This window comes from Poecilia mexicana, unplaced genomic scaffold, assembly GCF_051168715.1.
Source record: "Poecilia mexicana isolate PSO_F unplaced genomic scaffold, ASM5116871v1 scaffold_1, whole genome shotgun sequence".
Classification (NCBI taxonomy): domain Eukaryota; kingdom Metazoa; phylum Chordata; class Actinopteri; order Cyprinodontiformes; family Poeciliidae; genus Poecilia; species Poecilia mexicana.
Window position 1 is genome coordinate 13793400 of NW_028263370.1, and position 6200 is coordinate 13799599.

Genomic DNA, 6200 nt, shown 5'->3' on the forward strand with positions numbered 1-6200 from the left:
TAAGTGGATCATGTGTAGACTCATCCAGGCCTGGGTTGATTTAAAACAACAGTTGGTTGTAACTTTGATCAGGCATGTTGAGTTTTGATTTTCTCATTTACAAAAACAAAATGTATCCAAATGAGAAATGTTAAACATTAATGTCATCGAAGTATAGTAGAAAATAAAAACCAATAAATTGTATTTCAGTCATGTAGTTGGTTAACGTGAATGATTCATAACTTTAATCTTTGCAGAGTTTCAGATGGATTTTGGGTGGACTCCTTGGTAAAAACCAAAGAGAATCAAACACATGAACAGGTGAAACGTGCAAACACCCTGGCTCTCACAATTTGACAAAAGCCCCCATAAACTCACACCAAGATTGCTTTATGTCTACCTAACGGCATATTACCAGCAGCAACTCTGTCTAATATGAAAGTCCTGAATAAGCAACACATTCTCACTCCCAACTCGTCACATATTGACGCTTGGGCAGGTACCCTCGGCGTCACATATTGACGCCAAGGGTACCCCCTTGGCGTCAATATGTGACGCGAAGGGTTCTCTCATTGAATGCTGTACCGTTCCCTAAGCGTCCGATACTGACGACTTAGGAACGAATAAGATGACGTGTCTATTCTATTTTTTTAAAAACCTTTATTTACAATTTATGTGCTAGTTTGAACAGGATATTAAGAATATTTACTACAAATTCGGTATTTAAAAATAACTCCGTAAAATATAAAACCGGAGGAGTTTTGTTGTGCTTGTTGTTAGCTTGATTTAAAAGCCTTAAAAAAAAAATAAAAATAAAAAAATAAAAAAACTATTTTTGAGTATGATATCAATGATTTACACCAAATAAATTTAAGAAAAATTAAGATGTGTTTTCGTTTGTGATTGCATGCAAACTGTTCTGTAAACCTTTTAATATGTTCGATTGAAATAAAAATAAGGACGGATCCCACAAAAACCCAAGAAGAAGAATAAGCTGACGTCATCATATGCGACACTTACACTCCGGTGAGTAGAAATCTGCATCTGTCAAAATGTTTTTGTACTCTAAAACCAAAAATAACTCCAAAGTGTTACGTTATAAAATTACTGATGGTTTTTTTAGGACTTAATGGCAGTAGGACTGTGATGCGAATGGTTGAAGACACGTTTGTAACATTTTTTTTGCCGGAAAATATACGGTGGACGCTAGCTAAATTAGCCTGTTGGAGGCTAATTGTTCCTGTACACTGTACCTGTGCTTAATACGTTTAATTAGCCGTGATAAAGTCACATAATAATGTTTATAGTCATGCTTGTTGTTGCCACTTTGTAATATTGGAGGGTTGCTCAAAACATCAGTGCCCCTAGGCTGTGATGATCTTTAAAGTTTTGAACCCTGTCTGAATACACTGATTGCAGCTATAGGTCATTTACTTGAATTAAAAATGAACTTGCGTCAGTACAGGCACATTTCTTTTCTCCTGTCTGTTATTTATTGCTGTTGCAAGCCAGATGAAGAGAAGTAAAGAGCTGAGAACCTGATCTTTGAATAGACAGAGACCATAGCTGAGGAGCATCCAATGATGATACCAGAGAACCAGGAAGAGACTGTGATAGTGCTTGATTTGGTTCCTGTTTCTCATCCTGTTGTCCCATCCTCTCAGTCTTTTCAGAAGAAGAAAAGACCCAGAAGCATCTCTCCAACTGCCTCTCCTCCCGCTCCGTCATCTCTCCTTCCCCCACCCCCGCCCGTAGATCAGCCACATCTGCATTCATGTCACCTGCTGACCATGCCGTCTCCTTAAGTCAGGGTGGCGTAAGTTTTGTTTTCTTTACATTCATCCATTTTCTTACACCCTTGTCCCTATTGTGGTCGGGAGTGTTGCTAGGGTACACCCAGGACAGGTTGCCAGTCTGTCGCAGGGCAACACAGAAACAGACAGAACACACAACCATGCACACACACACACTCACACCTAGGGAGAATTTAGAGAAACCAATTAACCTGACAGTCATGTTTCTGGACTGTGGGAGGAAGCCGGAGAACCCGGAAAGAACCCACCATGCAGAGGGAGAACATGCAAACTCCATGCAGAAAGACCTCAGGCCGAGAATCGAACCGAGAAGAAAACTGAACTCGCGACTTAAGGAGTCCAGCCCTAAAATGTCAAAATTCTCACAGAAACAGAAAAACTATATAGACTGTTTATAAGCAAAGACAACTTGTTTGGGCTTAGTTTCCATTTATGTGGCCATTGTAAAGTGATTAAAGTTAATGTCAAACTAATTTGAGAAAATGTGTAAATCCATGTAAAGAAGAGTAAAGTTTAGAAGGATTATAAAATATGACAGTCACCACACTAGTTTTCAGTTTTCAAGTGTACACGCTTTGACTTCATTTCTTCTTTTGTTTTTAAAATTGTTTTTTTCCTTTTCTTGTTATTTAGGTTGGTGGAAATGTAGTACCCAAAATCAATCCCTGGGCGTAGAACTAATGCGGTAAGTCTAAAAGTTTAACTAATCCACCCTGTGACAGTACATCCCCACCCCAGTCAAACATGCCAAGATACACTGAGAGACATTGCCACGTGTGGAGATGAGTAGATGGGGGGAGGGGTGATAAGGGAGGCAGTGGTCTGCAAAAAATAAGCACAGTTGTTTACTTATAAACTTTGTGGCTTTAATTACTGACCTACCAGACTCCTTTTCTTTCTTTATATTTGTCTTTATTTTTTTATGAGGACAAAAACGGGCATTACAACAGGAATCAGTAACACTTATAGCACATAAGTCACAACATCTTTGGGTGAAACAAATTCATACTAAAAGTCAGCATTTGCACAGAAACATAGAAATATAGAGATAGAACTCCAAATACCGAAATTAGGCCGCTTATCAGCAAAGGAATGCTGATTTTAATGTTTGGACTTTTTAAAGGTGATTCAACACTTATTATTTAACACTGTGCCTTTTATAATTAATATAAGCCACACATTTAATCTGAAACTGTCACTTTTTTTCTGTTTTGATTTTTAGACTTTTCTAAGAAACTGAAGCACTATGAGAGATTTTCATTGTTTGTGTAGTGGTAAAAATGACTGCAGTCAGTTTAACACAGTTTAACACTATGTTAAACTGTATAAAAACAATCTAAGGTTAGATTGGGGTTAGGGTTAACCCTAACTCCATCACTAATCTCAAATTGAGTGGTAGAGATGGCTTAATCTTCCAATGCTTTATGAAAGTAATGGTTCAAAGATGCATTTTCTCTAGAATTGAGCTCTGTAGCCCGACTCTAAATCTGTTCTAGTGGAAAAAGAATGATCTGCCTGAGGCCTCAGGCCTCTGTGGTTCATTTCATCATTTCATAAGCTTGCAGAGAAAAGGCATAAAGAGAATGTAAGTTAAGTTGTGTCCATCTAATTATTGTAGTTGAAATAGAGGTCTACCCCTTTTGGTTTGTAAATGCATCCAAATACCAAGTTAATGTTAAGATTATTTCACTAAGTTGGGACGCTCTGTTTTAAAAAAGAAGTTAGGTCCAAATCTGAAGCATTTCAACTAAATGACACCGACAGCAAGTTCTACCAAACCTTAGTCGGCTTCCTTTTTCACCTGTCAACTGTTGAACCTAGACACGCATAAATAACACTAGGTCTACAGGTCCTTCTCAAAAAATTTGCATATTGTGATAAAGTTCATAATTTTCCATAATGTAATGATAAAAATTAAACTGTCATATATTTTAGATTCATTGCACACCAACTGAAATATTTCAGGTCTTTTATTGTTTTAATACTGATAATTTTGGCATACAGCTCATGAAAATCCCTGTCTCAAAAAATTTGCATATTTCATCCAACCAATAAAAGAAATGTGTTTTAATACCAAAAAAGTCAACCTTCAAATAATCATGTTCAGTTATGCACTCAATACTTGGTCAGGAATCCTTTTGCAGCCTTCAATGCAGTGTGGCATGGAGGCAATCAACCTGTGGGACTGCTGAGGTGTTATGGAGCCCAGGATGCTCCGATAGCGGCTTTAAGCTCATCCAGAGTTTTGGGTCTTGCGTCTCTCAACTTTCTCTTCACAATATCCCACAGATTCTCTCTGGGGTTCAGGTCAGGAGAGTTGGCAGTTGACAAGTACTGAAATTTTATTTAACTTATTTCTTTTTAATAAAGACATTGACAGACAAACTGAACCGCATTCAATTGACCATGGATAAGAAACTGTTCCACCAGTACACACTTTGTGTATTCTTTGGATTAAGAAATAAGTCAGAGCTGCACATATTAATAAAAAAAGAAAAGAAAAGTAGAAGATCCAAAAAGATGTCTTGGTTATGTTAGATAGTGCAGAATCACTGGGACTGCTTAACGTAGCATTGTAGCCATTTAACTGCTCAACATAAGCACAAGTGTTATTATTCCACTTGAAGTAAAAATAGTAAAACTATTAAATTAACTACAATTTCTCTTATTACCTAGAAAATACACTAGATGTGCAGAAACATAAGTGAAAAAGAAACACACTGTGGAAGTAATTACAGCTCTAGTAAGCCCTTTTAGAAAATACAAAGGCACAAACAAATTAACTATTTTAAAAAAAGAATCAACAAGATAAAACACTGCCCATTTGGAAACATGAAAGCACAAGAACAAATTGTAAGGTGTCTCTTTGTGACTTATGAGCAAACTATATATATATGACTATTATCAGTCACTACTGAAGTCGTCGTCAAAGGTAACGCTCTCTGCTCCTGACAAAGTCTGTAGATCGGGGTGTCCAAAGTCAGTCCTAGTGGCCCGGCATCCTGCATGTCTTATTCTCTCCCTGGTGGTAGAAACAACCTTTTCGGCTTGTCAATGTTCTTCTTAGGCCATCTAACGAGCCATCATTTGATGCAGGTGTGTTAAACCAGGGAGAGAACTAAAATATGCAGGATGCCGGGCCACTAGGACCCACTTTGGGCTCCCCAGCTGTAGATAATACTCTGTTGCCTGCAGCTTCATCTGTTGGTGCTGCAGCTCTCTGAGGATGATGCTCTGGAGACCTCTTGGACCTTCGTCAGTTAGGTCACAGGACAAACCTTTAAAGTTGAACATAAATAAAAATCCAAAATTTAGATGCTTTTACTTTCGGTATGATTATGCGTTACTTAAAAACATACTTTTAAATTTACCTCCCGATAACAGGTGGGAAACTCCTTTAGAGTGTCTTCATAGGATGACAGAGATTTCCAATGATGGTCCATCAACAAAGATCCTCTTTTCCTCTTCCAGTCTCTTTACCATCATGATGTCATCGATTGCCCTTGTTCTTGTGTGAAGACTGAGAGTCTGAAATGCATTTATGAAAAGGACAAATCAACTCATTAAAAGTTTAAATTTGTAAGTTGAGGTCAACACATGGAGTATCTAGTCATATTATCTGTCAGGTATGATGACAGTATAAAACATATTAGTGGATGTTTACTTACCACTGTGTGATTGTTGCCATGGCAATGTTGTGTCACCGGACAGGATCTCTTCCAAAGACAGAACTTCTGTGTCTGTATCAGTCTTCAAGTGACCAACATCTTCTAAAGCTAAGATGTTTTCTCCTTTCTGATCTAACGATGAGCCTTGGCACAAGCTTTGTCCATCTGTATCTGCACAAACATACACAAACAACATCAACTGTGTCAAAGATGTTTATGCAGTATGTACCAGCAAGGTTATACAATGCCTGGTCAGTGTTCCTTACCTTACATTCATGGGCTTTGCCATGGAAAATTGAGAGAAATGGCTTCATTTTAAGCAGGTGTTGGAGCTTATGAGAGCTTTTTGTTAGTTTTCAAAATATGGCCAGTACTTGCATGTTACATCCATGGAAAAAAGTCATTGTCTGTTGGCCAGCCTTTGATGAAAGAACAAAGCTTATGCAAATATCTCATACTATCTCGAAGAGCACTAAGCAGCACTCCATGTCTACACACCGCCAACTCCAAGCCTCCTCATCCAGTTTGCTGCTGGATCTGTGAGAGATCTCCCTGGCTGCCCACCACAAAATCTAGAATGCATACAATTCAGTCAGGCAAGCTGTTATTACAGGCTAAAAGGTTACTGTTATTATACATTTACAATCTGCAGTCTTACATTTTTGGTTGATTAGTGTATACAGTCCACAAATGTTCCTATGTTTTCATCCTTGGCAATGAAAAGGTCCTGAAATATAGC

At 38.0% G+C, this 6200-nt stretch overlaps 1 long non-coding RNA gene across 1 annotated transcript; it reads right to left on the reverse strand.

Moving 5' to 3' along the window:
* Positions 1-3745: 3745 nt before the first annotated feature.
* Positions 3746-5968, reverse strand: LOC148161103 (uncharacterized). The gene is made up of 4 exons (XR_015762660.1): positions 5728-5968; positions 5462-5632; positions 5165-5321; positions 3746-5071 (listed from the first exon to the last, which is right to left on the reverse strand). It is a non-coding gene; the product is annotated as an uncharacterized LOC148161103 (long non-coding RNA).
* Between the last annotated feature and the right edge of the window lie 232 nt (positions 5969-6200).